Here is a 21,213-nt window from a genome sequence, read left to right on the forward strand (position 1 = left end):
CTAGCAAGCCTTACTTGGCTAGGTCTGAGGTCTCCTAACTAGTTAAACTGGTCGGCTTTGATTTTCACCACCTAGGGCACTAGTTAAACTGGTTGGTTTTGACTTCCACTGCTTGGATCACCGGTTAAGCTGATTGGCTTCACGTCAAAGTGCTCGGACTTGTTCAAGACAGCATTGCTCAAAGGATACAAGGTGCTCGGGGACTAGCTATGGGGGTATGGCCCCCGGTACCCACAAGACAAGACATGGGCTGCACCATCAGAGGTGGCCCAGCTCATAAGATCAAGGCGTGCGGCGCACGACACTGGTCGGCGTGCACCGCAAGGCTACAATAAGATAATACCAAATAGGATATTTTCCTTGTAACCCTACCCCTTTAGAGTATATAAGGAGAGGCAGGGGTCCCCTAAATGATACATCGAATCTGATACACAATCAATACAATACACCAAAGACACAGAACGTAGGGTATTATGTCGATCAGACGGCCTAAACCTGTCTAAATCGCTGTCTCTGTGCCTTGTGTCACCATTCGGTTCCTGATTACGCGCACCTCCACCAACAAATCTACCATCATGAGATACCACTTGGTGGACTGCTAAGCATCCTTTGGGATACCACAAACCAACATTTGGTGTATGCTTCAAGTACCTCAATATTATCTTTGTAGCCTTCAAATGACTTTCTCTTGGTGAGCCTTGAAATCTTGCACACATGCATACACTAAACATGACATCCGGTCTTGATGCGGTTACATAGAGTAGGCTTCCAATCATAGACCGATATAATTTTTGATCCACCATATTTCCACTTGCATCACTATCCAAGTTGTCATTTGGTCCCATTGGTGTGCTAATGGCTTTACTATCACTCATACCAAACTTCTTGATCATGTCCTTGATATACTTGCCTTGACTCACAAAAGTACCATTCTTCAATTGTTTGATTTGAAGACCAAGGAAGTAACTCAACTATCTAATCATGGATATCTCAAACTCATTAGCCATCATCTTTCTAAACTCTTCACAAAAGTCTTGATTGGTTGATCCAAATATGATGTTATCAACATAAATTTGCAACACAAACAAGTCTTTGCCAATCTTCTTGGTGAAAAGAGTAGTGTCAACCTTGCCCATCATGAACCCTTTAGAGAGTAGGAAGTCTCTCAATCTCTCATACCATGCTCTAGGTGCTTGCTTCAAGCCATACAATGCCTTCTTCAACTTGTACACATGGTCGAGCTTCTTGTCATCTTCAAAATCAAAAGGTTGCTCAACATATACTTCTTCATTGATGTAACCATTAAGAAATGCACTCTTAACATCCATTTGATAGAGCTTGATGTTGTGGGCACAAACATAGGCTAACAAGATTCTAATTGCTTCCAATCTAGCAACCGGGACATATATTTCTCCAAAATCAAGACCTTCAACTTGTGTATATCCTTGTGCTACCAATCTTGCTTTATTCCTTACTACTATCCCATCTTGATCTTGCTTGTTTCTAAAGACCCATTTGGTTCCAATCACATTGTGTCCTTTTGGTTTCTCTACTAATTCCCATACTTGATTTCTTGTGAAATTATTCAATTCTTCATGTATAGCATTCACCCAATCAACATCCTTCAATGCTTTATCTATCTTTTTTGGTTCAATGGATGACACAAATGAGAAATGCTCATAAAATGAAGCCAATCTTGATCTAGTTTGCACACCTCTTGTAATATCACCAATGATAGTATCCAATGGATGATCCCTTACAACATTGGTTGGTTGGAGGATTAGAACTTGATTGCTTGCACTTGCTTAATCATTGGGTTGAGATGATGTACTAGCCACTTGATCTTATTCATTGTCATGAGATCCACTTGTACTAGCTTGATTTGTATTATCTTGCACTTTTGAGTTAGATAGCATTTGCACTTGATCATCATCATCATCATCATTCACTTGCCTAGGCCTCAATTCACCAACATCCATGTTCTTCATGGCATTTGAAAGTTGAATGCCTCTAACATCTTCCAAGATCTCATTCTCTTTTTGTGAACCCTTGGTTTTATCAAATTCAACATCATGAACTTCCTTAAGAGTATCACTTTCCAAATTCCAAACTCTATATGTTTTGCTAGTGGTTGAGTATCCAAGTAGGAATCCTTCATCATATTTTTTGTCAAACTTGCCTAATCTAGTGTCTTTCTTCAAGATATAGCATTGGCAACCAAAGACCCAAAAATATGCAATGTTGGGCTTTCTACCATTCAGAGCTCATATGGTGTCTTCTCTTTCAATGGGTGACAATAGAGGTGGTTGCTACTATAGCAAGCCGTGTTGATAGCTTTGGCCCAAAAAGATTGACTCACATTGTACTCATTAAGCATAAACCTTGCCATATCAATAAGTGTTCTATTTTTTCTCTCAACAAGGCCATTTGATTGTGGAGTGTACTTGACCGAGAATTGATGTCTAATTCCAAATTCATCACACAACTCATCAATTCTAGTGTTCTTGAACTCACTACCATTGTCACTTCTAACTCTCTTGATGGTTGTTTCAAACTCATTGTGAATGCCTTTGACAAATGATTTGAATGTTGCAAACACATTACTTTTGTCCACTAGAAAGAATACCCATGTGTATCTAGTATAATCATCTACTATCATAAAGCCATATTTGTTACCACCAATACTAGTGTATTGAGTTGGCCCAAATAAATCTATATGCAATAACTCAAATGCTTTACTAGTGCTCATCATGCTTTTCTTGGGATAGGTGTTTCCAACTTGTTTTCTGGCTTGACAAGAGCTACAAAGCTTATCCTTTTCAAACACAACATCTTTCAAGCCTCTAACCAAGTCATGCTTAACCAATCTATGCATTTGTTTCATTCCAACATGACCAAGCCTTTTATGCCATAACCAACCCATGCTAGACTTAGTGAACAAACATGTAGATAATTTAGCTTCACTAGCATTGAAATTAACCAAGTATAGATTCTCATATCTAAAGCCTTTGAAGATCAAGTTAGAGCCATCTACACTTATAATCTCTACATCATCTACCCCAAATATGCATTTGAATCCAAGATCACACAATTGAGCCACAGATAGCAAGTTGAAGTTCAAGCTCTCTACTAGCAACACATTGGAAATGCTCATGTCATTGAATATTGTAATCTTACCAAGCCCTTTGACCTTGTCTTTGCCATTGTCACCAAATGTGATACTATCATAACCATCATTGCCATTGGTATTGATTGAGTTGAACATTCTTGCATCACTGGTCATGTGTTGAGTGCACCCACTATCAAGAACACAATGCCTTCCTCCGGCTTTGTAATTTACATATAAAAGAAGATCAATTCTTTTTAGGTACCCAAACTTGTTTGGGTCTTTGAAGGTTAGTTACTAAGCTCTTTGGTACCCAAATGGCTTTCTTCTTTGAGCCCATCCATGGTTTACCAATGAACTTAGCCTTGACACCATTTGCACCTTAGGTAAGCACATAGAAGGAATCAAGCTTAATGGAGGATACATTAGCTTGTGACTTCTTGTTCATGCACTTTTGCTCTACATGACCAACTTACTTACAACTAGTGCAAAACCGACCATTGTTCTTCACAAAACTAGTTTTGTGAGGAGCAAAAGTCGTCTTGCCTTTCTTGGGGGTATAGCCCAATCCCTCTTTGTAGAGAGAAGCTCTTTGGCTACCCAAGCACATAAGCAAGCGGTCCTCACCATCATAGGCCTTAGCCAAGGTGTGAGTGAGCTTATTGATCTCCTTCTTGAGGTTCTCATTCTCAACCATTAGTGAGGCATCACAAGTGAAACCATCACTACTAGATGAGGTGAAAGTAGAAGTACTACAAGAAGGGTTAGTGGGAGCAACAATGATAGGCATAGATAATGATTCATCAATTATATCACAAGTTAAGCTTATATTGCAAGTCTCAACATGCTTCTCTTTATTTTGCTCATCAAGCAAAGAGGAATGAGCCTTTTCAAGCTTTTTGTGAGCCTTGCCAAGCTTCTCATAGGCTTCCTCTAGCCTCTCATGAGATGCATTAAGCTCATCAAAGGCTTGCTTAAGGGCTTTTAGTTCCTTACGCAAGCTTTTGCATTCCCTTCTCTTAATGCCAAAGTGTTCTTTAGCATCTTCTAGCATGTCAAATAGTTCATCCTTAGTAGGTTCATCATCATCACTATCACTATCATTTTCATGTTCCTCATCACTTCCATCATCACAAATTTGTACCTTAGTGGCCTTAGCCATTAAGCATGATGGAGTGTCGAAGAGAGAAGGCTTCTCATTGATAGCAATGCTTGCAAGTGCCTTCTTCTTGGTAGTCTTGTCATCATCACTTGAGGAAGCATCACTATCCCAAGTGACCACATATGAACCACCCTTCTTCTTCTTCTTGAAGATCATCTTGTCCTTCTTCTCTTTCTTTTCCTTCTTGTTCTTCTTCTTATTTTTCTTGTCATCATCTTTGTCACTATTGTATGGACGCTGAGCAACTAGATGATCTTTGCTTCCACAATTGAAGCACCTTCTTGACTCTTCCTTGTTCTTGGATGAAGATTTCTTCCTTCTAGCATGATAGCCTTTCTTCATCATGAACTTGCCAAATCTCTTGACAAAGAGAGCCATCTTCTCATCATCATCATCATCCCATGAGCCATCATCTTCACTTGATGTATCTTGCTTTGCCTTGCCTTTGGATGATGTGGCCTTGAATGCCACGCTCTTCTTCTTCTCATCCTTCTTCTCATCTTTCTTCTCCTTCTTTTCTTCCTTCTCATCATCATCTCTATATGTATCATCAGTCATTATACCTCCCAACACTTGGTTTGGTGGCAAGGTGTCCAAATCACTCCTCACTAGAATAGTGACCAATGTGCCAAATCTTGAAGGTAAACATCTTAAGAACTTGTGGGAGAAGTCCTTATCCTTCACCTCTTCTCCAAGTGCTTTGAGATCATTGATAAGCACTTAAAGCCTATGGAACATCTCTGGCACACTCTCATCCTCCTTCATCTTGAAGTTTGCAAACTTCTCTTTGAGAATATATGCCTTTGCACCCTTCATGGCTTGAGTGCCCTCAAATGATTTCTCTAATTTCTTCCATGCCTCATGAGCTCTCTCAATGTTCTTGATTTGCTCAAAAGTTCTCTCATCCAAAGCATCATGGATGTCACTAAGAGCAATGTCATTATTTTAAAGTAGCATTTCTTCGGCGGCGGTGGGAGCCTCTTCATCTTCAATCTCAATCTTTATCTCTACCACCTTTTAAACCTTCCTATTGATTGACTTGATATAAGTTGTCATCTTAGCTTTCCAATAGAGATAATTTAAGCCATCAAATTGGGGTGGCTTCTTGGTGTTGTTAATTTGAGCCATTTTTGCACCGAAGGTTGTTAAGCCTCAAATCACGGTGACCTCGGCTCTGATACCACTTGAAAGGTCCTAATGACTAAAGGGGGGGTGAATAGCCTATTAAGAATTTCTACAACAATACTTAGCAAACCGGTTAGACAAATATGAGGTGAAGCAAGTGTTGCACTAGCCTACTAAAATTACAAGCCACCTACCATAATTCTAGTTTATATAGTTTCTATCCACACAATAGCTAAGTCACTATACTAAGTTAGTGCGCTCTCAAATGCTAACTAAAGAGCCACACTAACCAAACTAACAAGCTCTCACAACTAGCTACACTAAAGAGCTTGACAACTAGTTTGAGGTAATGTAAAAATAGTGAGCAAGATGGTTATACCGCCGTGTCGAGGAAGGAGTCAATCAATCACAAGAATGAATACCAATGAAGACCAATCACCTTGAAATCAAATGATGACACAATATTTTTTTACCGAGGTTCACTTGCTTGCCGGCAAGCTAGTCCTCGTAGTGGCGATTCACTCACTTGGAGGTTCACGCGCTAATTGGCATCACATGCCAAACCCTCAATAGGGTGCCGCACAACCAACACAAGATGAGGATCACATAAGCCATGAGCAATTCACTAGATTACCTTTTGGCTCTCTACTGGGGTAAGGTCAAGAACCCCTCGCAATCACCACGATCGGAGCCAGAGACAATCACCAACCTCCGCTCGATGATCCTCGCTGCTCCAAGCCATCTAGGTGGTGGCAACCACCAAGAGTAACAAGTGAATCCTACAGTGAAACATGAACACCAAGTGCCTCTAGATACAAACACTCAAGCAATGCACTTGGATTCTCTCCCAATCTCACAAAGATGATGAATCAATGATGGAGATGAGTGGGAGGGCTTTGGCTAAGCTCACAAGGTTGCTATGTCAATGCAAATGGCCAAGAGAGAGAGCTTGAGCCGGCCATGGGGCTTAAATAGAAGCCCCCATAAAATAGAGCCATTGGGCTCCTCACTGCACTGAACACGGGGCGACCGAATGCGCCGGTCAGATCGATCGGACGCTGGACCCCAGCGTCCGGTCATGCATTGCACGCCACATGGCCCCTGCTTCAAATGTTGATCGCCCGATCTCAATGGTCATCAGTACATATAAGTTGTGACCGAACACGCTGCTTTGAAGTGACCGGACGCAGGACCTCAGTGTCCGGTCAAAGATGATTTTTCACGATCGGACACGTCCGGTCACCCTTGACCGGACTCACCCAGCGTTCGGTCAGTCACCCTCTTCACTGTGTGCTGCCACGTCAGTAGGACCGGACGCACCCCATCAACGTCTAGTCATTAAGTGACCCAGCGTCCGGTCGAAGACCGATGCCAGCGTTTTCACTGCTTCCACTGACCGGACGCAGGACCCCAGCTTCCGGTCACTGCATGACCAGCGTGACTAACTCCTTTTCAACTCTATCTTCTTCACCCTTGCTCAAATATGCCAACCACCAAGTGTATCACCTTGTGCACATGTGTTAGCATATTTTCACAAACATTTTCAAGGGTGTTGGCATTCCACTAGATCCTAGATGCATATCCAATGAGTTAGAGCATCTAGTGGCACTTTGATAACCGTATTCCGATATGAGTTTCACCCCTCTTAATAGTACGACTATCAATCCTAAATGTGATCACACTCACTATGTGTCTTGATCACCAAAATAAAATAGCTCCTACAATTTATACCTTTGCCTTGAGCCTTTTGTTTTTCTCTTTCTTCTATCCAAGTCCAAGCACTTGATCATCACCATGGCATCACCATCATCATGTTATGATCTTTATTTGCTTCACCACTTAGAGTGTGCTACCTATCTCATGATCACTTGATAAACTAGGTTAGCACTTAGGGTTTCATCAATTCACCAAAACCAAACTAGAGCTTTCAACGGTCACTCTCGAGAAATAGGTGACGGTTATAATATTACTACTATCACATGGATTCAGAGATTGATAATAGTTGGAGACCGGGTGGGAAGTGGGAAAATGGATTTTTATTGGAGGATTGGTGGGTGCAACAGGGCACGACTCTAGGTGCGCATTTTCCACTTGTGTCGGTTATGGACCGTACCATTAATAGCGATGTGGCAAGTTTGAAGGTACCGAACACATATCAGGGGCCTGAGTTACAGTTGACCGTGAAGTTAAGTACTTTCCTACAACTCAGGGTCCCTAAAAAGTTTATTGGAGTGTTGCACTGACCATTCGAGGAGTTGTTAGGAGGCGGGGAATGTCCATGGACCAAAATTATGAGGGGGGAAACTCATCGCTGCTCGGCGGGGCGGGCCTCATAGGGTGGGTTCCCCGGGATGGTCGGAATACGGGTGTGTGTTTGGGATTGCCTAGCTTGATGTACATCGATTACAATCGTCGCTCTCCTCGGATATGGATACCATTTGTCGCACTACTGCTATCGTAGTCAATGCAACTGGAATATGGAAACGATGAGGATACTGTTAGATCATGAAATATATTCTGATTGCTTACCACATGCTTGAAAGTAGATCAGGCGCTTATCTAGAACGGTTAAGTAATGAACTTGATGTGACTGTTAAAACTTTGAATATAAGGGCGCACTATTAGTAATGCTTCTATGCAAAAACAACGAAATAGCTAGTTAAATAGCCCTTGCATATCCTTGAGAGTCGGGAGACAACTCCCACCTAGTCGGGTAAGTCTTGCGGTGTACATTGTGTACTCAGGGTTTTATTTTCCCCTGTTGCAGATAACAGGTGGATGCTAGAGCTAACCGTTGTTGTGTGTGGATACCTCCTGGTGGGTTCAGCGAGGCTTCCTTTGTCATCGCGATTGTAGAAGTTTGTTCTTACATCTCTACTTCTATTTCAATATTCAAAACTGATTAAATTTCACTGCTTTTATGTAAAATAGACTTTTACCACTGCTTTTATTAAATCTGTTTTGTAATAACTCTAATTTTTATGTAATCTGGTGATGCATGAAATGGTTAAAAATGTTGTAAGCTTTATTCAATTGTTTATGATCCTGATGAAAACGTGGATTTTTGAGTTCTCTCGTTGGGTGTGTTCGACGGACTACCGGATTTAACTTAGTCTCTTGTGTACTTAGTGTCAAATGGCTGGCAAGTACACTTAGGATTAGGTTAAATTGGACAGTTCTGCCACACGGATCACACTTAAATAAGATGAACATGATTGCAACATCTTTGGCCGTGTTTGGCTGGGCTCCGCCCGCGGTGCTCCGTCGCGGGAGCCGGAGCCGGAGCGACGAAGCCACAAATCCGGACTCCTCCTCCATACGTGCAAAAGGGCTTCGGCTCCTCTGGTGGACGGGTAGAAGCGGCTCCTCTGGCCAGCGCGTTTGGTGCGGCTCCTCCGCCAGAGCTGCCGCTTAGCCGGAAACGGAGCCCGGCCAAACACAGCCTTTGTCTAATTTTCTTTCTTTTCATAGCTCAGGCAATTGCTACATATTTAATAACTTCAATGAGTTTAAAAAAAAAAACTTCAATGACTCGAAATATCCACAGCATCCTCATCAGCCGGCGCCAGGGGTATTCCCTGGTAGGTATTCCATAGAATACCCAAGATTTTGGTGACAAAAATAAATATATAGAGTATTCTCCCTAGTATAGACGTATATGGTATTCCCTGCGATTATCCAATTGGATCAAAAGCCCACAAATATACTCGGAGCAGGGACAGGGAGCGACAGGAATTGTTTCTCGTGATGCTTGAGGGGACAATAGGATGGGCGAGTAGCAGTATGCCCCGTCCTGTGTCACTGACCTGGTGACTACTGATTGTAACTCTGATGTTTCTTGATGAATGAAATTCTCGACTAGGAAAATAACAACTGTTTTTGTTTCTATCTGTTTGACTTTCTACCTTTTTTTTAAGCAGAAGCACTTTTCAAGAGCTGAACCAAACACAACCATGTTTAAGTCTAGTTTATATATTGTACTGCAAATAGTGTTCTACTAGTAGTAGGAATAGGACATATATCAATAAATCAGACTATTCAGCAGCCGGCTACAAAATAAGTTATTCTGTAGCCACCTCTATTTACCATAATTTTATATACTAATTTACCATAATGTCAATACATATTTACGATAGTTGGGTTACTATAACACATGGGAATATTTACCATAACGTTATAGTAAACCACTTAGTAAGGAGTTACTGTAAATCTCGTAAATTAACATAGTAATTATCGTAACTCAAAGTGGCTACAGAATAAGTTATTCTATGGTCAGCTACAGAATAGTAGTTCTATATATATATATATATATATATATATATATATATATATATATATATATATATATATATATATATATATAGGGAGAGGCTATTCAGCAGCCGGCTACAAAATAAGTTATTCTGTAGCCACCTCTATTTACCATAATTTTATATACTAATTTACCATAATGTCAATACATATTTACGATAGTTGGGTTACTATAACACATGGGAATATTTACCATAACGTTATAGTAAACCACTTAGTAAGGAGTTACTGTAAATCTCGTAAATTAACATAGTAATTATCGTAACTCAAAGTGGCTACAGAATAAGTTATTCTGCAGCCAGCTATAGGATAGTAGTTCTATATATATATATATATATATATATATATATATATATATATATATATATATATATATATATATATATATATATATATATATGAGATAAACATATCGCTAGCCTTGGTAGCCTCAAGTTGATCCAGACTATTCCAATTACTATTTTACCGCTGACTCGATTGCACCAAGGCAAAGATCGGATCGACATCGATCCAATGGCGGCGGCGCCGTCGACGCGTGGTACGCCGATCCGAAGGTTTATCTACCTCATCATGGATGGCGGCAGTGACATCCACACGCTGCACCGCATCGACACGAGCCCTCTGTTCGCTGCAGGCGCCGGGCGCGCACAGCACGGGCCGGAGGCGACACAGCGGTTCGCTGCAGGCGGGCGCGCACAGCACGGGCCGGAGGCGGCAGCGACACAGCCCGCCGTTGCCCTACCGCAGCCGTTGGAGCGCTTCGGCTGCGCCAGAGGCCGGCAGTTCCTCCCGCCGGGCCGTGGCGTGGAGAAGATCGTCAGCGTGGACAGGAACCGGCACACCGTCATCTTCGACACGCGCACGGAATCCGTGCGCGCCGGGCCCGACGCGCGCCACGTCAAGTGGCACGGCCACGGGTCCACGTGGGCCGAGGCCGGCGGCAGGCTCTACCACCTCGGCCGCGGCCCCGGGTACGAGGAGCAGGACTGACTCGACTTCGAGGCCCTGACCTACGACCGCCACCGCGAGGACTGGTTCTGGAGCCTCCTCCCCTCGCCGCCGTTGGAGAGGTACATGAATGTGACCATAGAGTCGTTCGCCGATGCCGGCGCCGGCGCCGCCTCGGCCATCAGGATCTCGACGAGGGACGGCACGTACGCGTTCGACGCGGCGCGCGCGTCGTGGCGCAAGGAAGGCGACTGGGCACTGCCCTTCCGTGGACGCGCGCAGTACGTCGCCGACTACGGCCTGTGGTTCGGCTTCACCGACGGCGGAGCGTCCGACCTGTGCGCGGCCGACCTGAACACCGCCGGAAGGACGGTTCACCGGCACGTCTGGGCATACGTCGACGGCTACGCAAACCCCGCCGGCGTCTGGTTGGAGAGCTCCTACCTCTCGTACCTGGGCAGTGGCAGGTTCTGAGTGACCAGGTTCATCCGGGAGACGGACAAGGACGGCGCAGCATCATGACGGCCGTCGTGACGGCGGTGGAGGCCACGCGCGCCGCCGCCTCGGCCACCAGGGAGAGGCCATTGCGAATGGTCAGCCAGGGGTCCGTGCGCTACCACGGCCCCGCCGTGTGCGATTCGCCTGGTTGGGCGTATTGATGCGCGCCTAGCTTGTTTAGTCGTCTCCATGGGATGCATATGCATGGGGCTGTTGTATGAAGCCCTGTACATGTGTCGTGTTTTGTGTAAAATCTTCAGCATATATGAATGAATGTGTTTGCTTTTGAGGTAGCAATAGCATAGCAAAGCATAGCCCGTTACAGCAACGTCGTCAAAAGCTACGTACGGGAGCACAAAGGTGAATCTACAGCATCGCCGTGTGGCGCCAGCGGTGGAGGCGTCCGCCGAGCTCATCAAATGAGCGTTTAGCACTTCTACAAAACACATATATACTAACAAATATGACCCTAACTTATGGACAAGGTCATCCTTTACAATCAGAAGTAGGATATTGGCACATTGCTAAAGCCTAACTGTGCACCTTGGAACTTCAACATACACGTCAGCACACAGTTCGCCCGTAGCAGACCGAGGAAATATACAGGTTCTTCACCCATTTTTCCTGATTTTTTTTTGTCCCGTGTCAGATTGGTAGATAGACAGAAACAAGGCACTAGAAAATCTGTTCCTAAATAGTAAACTGCATGGATAATGGATGCAAATATAGATACATATACCTTTACATGGGTGCTGGGGAAGGCGGAAGTACGAAGAGTTTCTTGCGTCTCGTCCATGGGCTTCCTCTTTGGGATGCTCAAGATAAAAGCAGCTTGGTCTGGCGTAGCTGCAGTCGACGTTATTCTGTAACCAGTCTCCCATCGCCGATGGATACTTTCACTAGGATACAGGAAGTCCAGCTCCACAACCTGTATGTTTCAAGGCAGATTCAGCTCCGTTGGGAGTTGGGACCATATGTTTACAGATTGGGTGTTTTGCATAGAAGCTCGCTGTCAACCAAATTATAGAGTTAAAATGCATATCCATACGCAATAATGTAGCACAGAATGTTTTTACAAATAACTCTTGATGATGGACAAGTAACTCTTTTATTTTAAAAAAAAAGGGACAAGTAACTCTTCAGAGTGATGAGCAAGGGGAGTTCTCCATGCAGGATGCATTTCTATCAGAATTCAGAGCCTAACTTTGGGACCCTTGGGTGTGTAGGACCACAACTGATGAATTGCAGGCAGCTTAAAAAAAATAATCAAATACAAGAAAGAAATTTTATTTTAAAGAAGAATTAGTCCTACAAATGTCGAGTTGGGGTTTGTAGTTAAAGTTATTCTTACAACCCAAAGGAAAGTACTTCAGATTATGTAGTTTCATGAGGTGCCTCAAAGGATTCACAGACAAGGTTGCAATGGGGACCAAAAGAAATAACAAGAATACAAAAAGACTCATCAAATTAATTTCCAGAGGAAAAAAAAATATCAGATGAGAGGAATTGATGATCAGTCAACTCCAAATATAAATAAAGATGGAAAATACAGCACAAATTAACCTACCTGACACATGAGAAACCACATAATTCATGAAAAACATGATCACCATTCCATATGATGTATTGCAAAAAAAAAGAAGAAGAAAGAAACGGTAAATACAGCTTGTATTCTAAAGAAAAACTGATAGATACAAGTAGATATGTAACCTGAGTAGAATAGCCTGCATTCCTTGACATGATCACTCCCTAACAATTCCCTGCTGTAGCCATAGATGTCACATGAAAACCTTCTTTCCATTTTTTATTAATCCATTTATAAGGAAATGATTCACTGACTTTGTATGACTGCTGTGTGTACAGAGTTCCTGTAGTGATGAGGCATACCAAGTCAGAACAATACTTTATATGGAAGAAAAGACGTTAACAGTTCACAAGGAACACACATTACATAGACGTCCTGTCAATGCTCAGCAACAGAAAATTGCTCACGCCATCAACTTATCACTAGTATATCAGAACTATAATAACCAATAGTAAAACTAACATTAGCATGTCATGTATCAGAACTATGGCTAATGGCACACTAATGATATTAGCAAGAACAGGTAGATAATATGGGGACATAATATGTTTCCTGTCATGCTTTGGCTGACACAATAATTGGCTGATGATACCATATATGGCATATGGAAATATGGAGTCCATGCAGCGATTTTAGTGTACCCGAACCTGCAACTTGGAAGTCTAGGCCTAAACATCATGGAAAAACATGAAAATTATCTGATTATTGACCATAAAAAAATTATCTGATTATTTGCATTCCAATCTGCATATCGGACCTAATTTGAAAACTGTTTAGTAGAGAAAAACAATCTACAGACCTTTAGACATACAATCAAGGAACTTCCATTGGTTGCTCCAGCAATTGCTGTTATGTAATAATTCTTCTCCCACTGCTCTGTAATCCACTCCTACAAATATACATAACCTAGAATCAGGAGATGGAGTGACAGAGGGAAAGAAAGAGATCATAGTGTACCTTGTGCAGAAACACTTGTGAGAGCTCATAAACTTGAGAACAAAACCCAGTCCCAGCATCCATGATGAGAGCCCAAAAGTTTGCTGAAGAAGCCACAGAACTTATATACAAACCATCTCGATTACCTTTTTCTATATGCTGGTGCAGCCTTGAATCAGCTACATTATAATGATATCTAAAGACAAAAGAAGCAGTGTCTTTTACAGTGAAAATTTTTAAATCATACTTAAATAGGGGGAAGCAGCAAAAATAAGAATAAATAGCTGAGTAACCAGTGGGACTTCATATATTTCAAACTAAAAAGAAAGCACACATGCACACACAGAGAAATAGGAGTTACACAAGCTTAGATTGCACAGTACTAGAAATAGCATGTAACGCTTTATTTTTAACTCGTACAACAATGTTGATTGCTACTTTTGCCAAGGCATTATGCAAAACTAGGGTCATGCAAGATGTATGACTGTTAGAGGGGGAGTTCACACTAGCGCTATCCCAAACATGACCAAAAAGATATACTGCTTAATTCAGCTACATTTATCCAATGCTTAAGAACGTAGTTCCATGAATCCCATCATATCCTTGATACCATCTAAAGAAGTTCTTCATATCAGGAATTAAAATGCCAGCTCTTGTTTTATCATGTGTTTATGTTATGTCTAGAAAGCATGTTGATTACAATTTTACAAAGTGAAAAGGGCACAGGGGCACAAAAAAGCCTCTTTCTCAGAGAAAAAGAATCATGGTCGTAACAAGATTTTTTAGTGGCTAAATTTCAATACTGGTGAAACGATAAGAAGCCACATGAGATGCCAAGTGTGTATTCAAAGAAATCACATAAAGATAAACAAACAAACAAATCATCATTCAGAACCCTAGTGATACTGTGTGCTGTGAGCAAAGGAAGCACTTAGTCTAGACTCTAGAACATACCATTTTAAAGAGCAAGGGAAATACGACATCACAGCCAATAGAAAATACTGTATTTAGATGCACAAATATAAAAGAGCAATTTATACGACTGGCATATTTGAATGCAATTACCTCTGCTTCATGGGCCACCTAGCATTATACACTGAAATCCATTGAGTTGCTGGGCTCCCCAACCTAACTTTCTTCTTCGGTTGTTCTTCGACCTCAAGCTTTACGTGTGCTCTAACACGTTTCTGTCCAACCTATAGTATGTGCAACAGATTCATGACCAAAACTAAAAGAAGCAGAATAAACTAATGATTGGATTTTTCCAAATGAATAAAATAGTTGGAACTTTGGAAATGGTAATATGTTGTGTTCATGGCAGATCAGACCTTTAGAGCTCCATCAATTCTGATGGGTCTTGAAGCAGGCTCTTCAATCAAACCATCAAAAACAGAAATAAGTTTAGGGTAATTTGGCTCTTCATCAAATTTCAAATTGGTGACCATCTCAAGAAAATATTTGAATGGAGCTGGACAGAAGCAACAAAGCATCTCTGGAGAAGTGGCCATTTTCTTCTTACAAACAAGAAAACTCTTGTTATCTCCCTGCATTATTAAATCATTATTAGCAAAAACAGGTCCAAGACCAAACAGAACATGTTACACAGACAAAGCTGAGCAAGTCTAAGGCAATCTTCCTCTTATTAAAAAAATAAGGGTGTATGCCAGTGACTCCAGATCATCCCTCCTACTACCAGTACGACCTAAATGAGCATGGACACTAGCATATCTAATTGTTCCCCTGCAAAATGTAAAGAGGAGATAGTTAATATTAGGAGGTGATACAATTTTATACAGAGAGAAGCTAGTACAGTAACATGCACCAGTGCACCACAAGATCTAACTAACCTAAAGATATCAGGCCTCTGATCATATTCAACATGCTTATCAGATGCTGCTTCTTTCCACCTGGATGCTGCATAATTTTAAAATTCACAGAACAGTGTAGAAAAGGTCAGTGGGGGCATAAAACATATCCTAAGAAGCCAACCCCAACTAGCGAAGGCCATAGTGTCTCAACAATGTGAGACATAGTATCTTACTATCTTCACATATAGATTAAGTTATTTTGAACAAAATATCTTCACACATAGATTAAGTTATTTTGAACAAGGTACCTAAACCAAGATCAATCAGGAAAAGCTTCTTCTCATCAGGTGAACCAGGCTGACCAAGCAAAAAGTTCTCTGGTTTCACATCGCCATGTACAAAGCTGGCAATGATAGGAAACCATGTGACTGTTAGCATCAAAAGTACACTAAAATTCATGCATCTTACTATAATTATCGAATACTTTTCGGTTTACCCTTTTGAATGAAGTTTCTCAAGAATTGATATGACCTCAACAGCAATGCAAGCAGCCATTTGAGGAGCCACCCTATTGGAGGCATTGATATCAGTAGGGAGTAAGAAAGCATATGGATAAGGTAAACAGTTTGGCAAGATACTTACGCTTGTCCTACAGAATTCCAAACATCCCAGAGGCTGGAACCAAGCATATCCACTACCTGAAATTTGGAATGCAGGTTTAATAAAATATCCAGTTAAGTTCGGATACATTTTTTTGGCAGTTAATAACTAACTTTAAACTCACAAGAATGTAGTACTCTCCCTGGCGACCCTTGTAGTGGACTGATGGAATGCCATAACAACCATTGAGAGTGCTGGTCAGACAAGATAATGGATCATTATCCACAGAGAATAATTGAAATACAGGAGGAGGATTATGAAGGTTCGTACTGATAAACGTGCCACTCGCATGGGGGGCATAGTTGCATCCCTTACTGCTTCGGTGCTCAAATTTTAGTGCAACCTACAGGACATTCACCCAGATATTTGAATGGTGTACCAAATAGAACTTTAGCATTCAATTGAAAGAGATAAAAGAAGAAACCTCATATGCAACAGGACCCATACGAGAAGATCCACCAGATACTCTTCTTCCAACATAAACCTGGCCAAAGCCACCTTTGCCTAACTTTCTACCAGTTAAATATTCTGGGGAATTACCTACTTGAACCTGCAACAATTGGATAACGTATAGGTGCTTATAATTCATAGCTGCAGAACTATACATATAGGCAAGTTAATCGGCAAGAAATGGCAAACTAAGATTAAAAAAAAAGGCGTACCCAGTGCAGAGAGCTCCCGCTCTGTGCGGGGTCTGGGGAAGGATGTCAGTGGCAACTGACAAGCCTTACCCTCGCCTGTGCAATGCGAGGAGACCGCGACTCGAACCCGGGACCTTCCGGTCACCGGCGGTAAGACTTTACCGCTTGCACCAGGCCCGCCCTTCAAATGGCAAACTAAGATTATAATAAAAGATAGAAACCTATTTAAACAATAAAGACTTTATCTTGCCAAGTGAATATGTCTTTAGTGCCCATTCCTAAAAATGTAAATGCAGTGCACTGAATGTGCCAGCAAATTCTTCACAATGTCTGTCCCAAATGGGGAATACAATCTCTCTGCTATCTCTGTTCTCTAAAGATCTTAAACTTGAGTCCGCGAGTTCGTGTGAGTGTGTGGTTTCTTGCATGGGTTCTTTTGCCCTTTCTCGTTCTTAATATAAAGATATGGCGTGCGTGTTTGATAAAAAAAGATTAACACCTACTGTATTCCCTAAGAGACTGCAAAGGCAAGAATTGTTGAAGAGGGGTGTGAGGAATTGTTTTAATAATCACTGAAATACAATAGGCAAAAAACAACTAATCCAGGAAGATATTGTTTATTATTTCCATTTCCTTGAGTTCATTGTGCTAGTTCTTTACTATATCATTACTACTTTCTAAAAACCAAAAGTATTCTGATGGTACAATCCAATAATTCAGAACTTGATTTCTCTCATGCAAATAAAGATGCAATCTATCAAGCACACCAAAGCCAACGATTTTGTTCCTCTTCACCATTCAGATTGATCATCACCATGGTAGGTTCTAACTTTGGTTTTGTTCTTTGCTTCTATATGAGAAGAACTAATATTGTGCCCAACATATAGCATGTATGCCTAAGACTGCATGCTACACTCTACAGAAAAGTAAACAGATACAGCACAAGAGAAGCATGCTCCCAGTGATAATAATTGTATCTAACACAACAGGGCACATGTGAACTTCTCTGAATAATACAAGCTACATGATGGAACTACAAAACAAGACATCAAGACCAAACAACACAAAAAAGGCTTTCTAATAGGTCAAAGGACAACACTTGATCGATCAATCTACAAAATTGCACACCATGTAAAGAAACACGTCAGGGACAGAGAATCCATACCCTCTCAAGCACTGGAGAGGCTGTGGCATCATCCTCTGCCACTGCAAATTTGTCCGCAAAATCACCTGCCATTCTTAAGTTGGCAGCACGGGCAGCTGCCTTGCTCAAACAAAGGTCCTTTTGGGCTGTGTCAATAACTTGTTAGATTGATCTCCCAACCAATAAGCCCAACGGCCTATTGGGCCTTGGTCACGCGCCCTGATCGGGGGCGCCCAACCCTACATGGTTGGTGGGCCCCCGTCGCACTGCGCTATATAAAGAAGTGGGGGGCCGGCGGCTCAAAGTACGAGGTTCGCCGTGAGCCGCAAACCCCACCGACAAACCCTAATCCGATCGTGAGGGGCGTAGCCAGTGACGGGAAGCGCCACCAGCCGCGCCGCCACGCTACACCGACGACCGCTACACCGACGTCTTCCCCAACCATCGCTGCCCGTGAGCAGACTTCACCGACGAAGCTGATGGAGGCCTCTGGATCCACTCCCTCTGGGATCTCAGGTTCGACACCTTCTCCTTCCTCTAGATAGCATTCTAGGTCTACATCGTTGCCGTTGTCTACTGCTCTTGATGTCTACCCTCTAGACCGACTGCTAGATGATTCAAGGTTTATAACAATGGTACCAGAGCCTACTAGCACGTAGATCTAGATAGGGGTAGAGAAAGAATGAGATCAAGATCTCGGATCGGATCTGAAAGAACGCTAACCCTAGGAAATAAAACCCTAACCCTAGATCGGGTTTTGGGGAAGGAAAAGGATGAGAGGGGAACCTACCCGGTCCTCCCGACACCGCCGTCGCGCGGAAAGCTATCACCGCCGCCATGGTTGGTGCGCGGACAGAGGCCCGGCTCGGCCGTGGCTCAGGAAAAGAACCGATTTCAAATCGGAAAAGCAAACCCTAACCCTAATCGGAAAATCGGGCCAAATCCGAACAAAATCCGAATCAAAGAAACCGAAAGGGGAAAGAAGGGGAAGAGGATGGCCTACCTCGGCGTCTGCGCGGCACTGCAGTCACGCCGGCGCGCGGGGAAAAGAAAGGCCGGCCGAAGGGGGCACGGCTCGCCGGGATTCGGCCACAGGGGCGCCGTGGCCAGGCCGCTCGACGGCGGCGCGCTCACCCGCTGGGGAGCACGCACGCCGGCGAGGGGGCCGGCGACGGCGCCGGGACCTCGCTGCTTCGCCGTTGTCGCTCGCTCGGCGTTTGACTTAGGAGAGAGGGGGAGAGCTGTGAGGCGAAGAGAAAGAGAAAGAATGAGGGCTAGGGTTCAGGCAGCGACGGCGTTCGCTGGTTTTGATCCAGCGACATTGAAGGCCAACCGTCCGATCGGCGCGAGCGGCTGAGATCAATTGGGCCAGCGCCGCAGCCCAGGCGGGAAAAGGCGCGAGGCCGAATTCCCGGCCCAGGCCCAGGTTGCGGCCTGGGCGCGGGGGAGCGCTGGAGCGCGCGGCTGGGCCGCAAGCAGCTGGGCGCGGGGGAGCCCTGGAGCGCGCGGCTGGGCCGCAAGCAGCTGGGCCGGGAGAGCTGGCGCGCGCGGCTGGGCCGCGGGTAGCTGGGCCGGGTGCGCTGTCACGCGCGCGCGTGAACAGGCCATGGGCCGCATTCGCTGGGCCGCGCAAACTGATTGCTGGATCGAGCCAAAATGGCCAAATAAATAGTAAAGTCACAGTTTTGATTTTTCTTATTTTCCAGAAAACAATTTGATCAATTTGAATTGAATTTTTGTGATAATTTTCTGTACAAAATTTATCCAACGATAATTTTGTTCAGTAAATAGTAAAGTTGCTTCTGGAAAATAGGAAAATGATTATTGAATGTTAAATTTTCCGCTGCGTATTTAAAGTAATTATGGACTTTTAATTAAATTCGATCCAACGGGAGAATTTGATTTTAAGAGCCAAGAGATAAATATGAGTTGATTATGATATTGTTATTTTCTGACCAACGTTGTTAATAGCAATATTATAATTTTAATGATTATGCATTATTTCTATTTCTGCCCAACGGTGATGTAGATTTAATGTATAAAATAATTGTATGTTTTAATTTTGACCAACGTTAAACTAAGGCATGCAATTATTGTTGTTATTTCTGTTCTCACCCTATTTGAATTGTGTTTTCAGGAGGATACAACTTGATAAGTTTATCAAAGAGATCCCCACTCTAAAAGGTGATAACTATAATGAGTGGAAGAAAAAGATAGACCTGGCTTTCATCCTCGCTGAGGTGGACTAGGTCGTCACCACACCATGCCCCAGAGAACCTGTGGCACCGGTGAGGGAAACTGATGCTGCATGGCAGAATAGAGAGCGGAATTTTGCTCCCGTAAAGATGTCCTATGACCTTGAACATAGGAAATGGGTCACTGCCAACAAGAAGTGTTTGGCAGTGATAAAGAACACCATTGAGTCTGCTATTGTAGGCTCAATTCCAGACTGTGACACGGTCACAGAGTACCTAGATAGAATAAACAGTCAGTTTACTGGCTCTTCAAAGACATATGCAACCCAGCTGATCAAGCAGCTGGTTACAGAACGGTACTCTGGTGGCGGTAGTGGCATTAGAGAGCACATACTGAGAATGAGCAATCTGGCATCTAAGCTCAAACCAATGGATTTGGCATTCAAGGATGAGTTTCTTATTCATTTGATTTTTGCTTCTTTGTCCAAAGAATTTGACACCTTTGTTGTTAATTACAACATACAGCCTGAAAAATGGGATTTAGAAAAGCTCATAGCCATGTGTGTGCAGGAGGAGGAAAGAATAAAAGTTTCACAAGGTGGTTCTATCAACTACCTAAAAGATAAGAAAAAGAACTATAATAACAGCTCTTCCTCTAAGTCATCTGGAAAAAGTCCCATGCAACAGTCTCAGAACCAGCAATTCCCAGTGGCTAAAGACCAGTGTCTCCACTGCAAGAAGACGGGACATTATAAAAAGAATTGTCCTGATTTCTTAAAGATGATTATGAAGAATAAATGTGAGAACATTATTACGTTCGTAAATGAATCCTTGTATGTAAAGTTTTCAAAATCTACTTGGTGGATTGATTCAGGTGCAACTATTCATGTTGCTAAATCATTACAGGGATTCCGTTCGATGAGAACTTTGCAAAGAAACGAAAGTTTCATTAAAGTCGCAAATGGAGTACAAGCAGATGTTGAGGCCGTTGGAGATCTTCCTCTAGAGCTTCCAGATGGCTTCATACTTTTTCTTAGAGATGTTCTTTATGTACCTTCTTTGCAAAGAAACCTGATTAGTGTATCAAAGTTGGA

At 42.8% G+C, this 21,213-nt stretch overlaps 1 pseudogene; it reads right to left on the reverse strand.

Annotated features, from left to right (window-relative positions):
* Nucleotides 1-11,391: 11,391 nt before the first annotated feature.
* Nucleotides 11,392-18,074, reverse strand: LOC136516458 (casein kinase 1-like protein HD16; annotated as a pseudogene).
* Nucleotides 18,075-21,213: the final 3,139 nt, after the last annotated feature.

The sequence above is a fragment of the Miscanthus floridulus genome, chromosome 2, assembly GCF_019320115.1.
Source record: "Miscanthus floridulus cultivar M001 chromosome 2, ASM1932011v1, whole genome shotgun sequence".
Lineage (NCBI taxonomy): Eukaryota > Viridiplantae > Streptophyta > Magnoliopsida > Poales > Poaceae > Miscanthus > Miscanthus floridulus.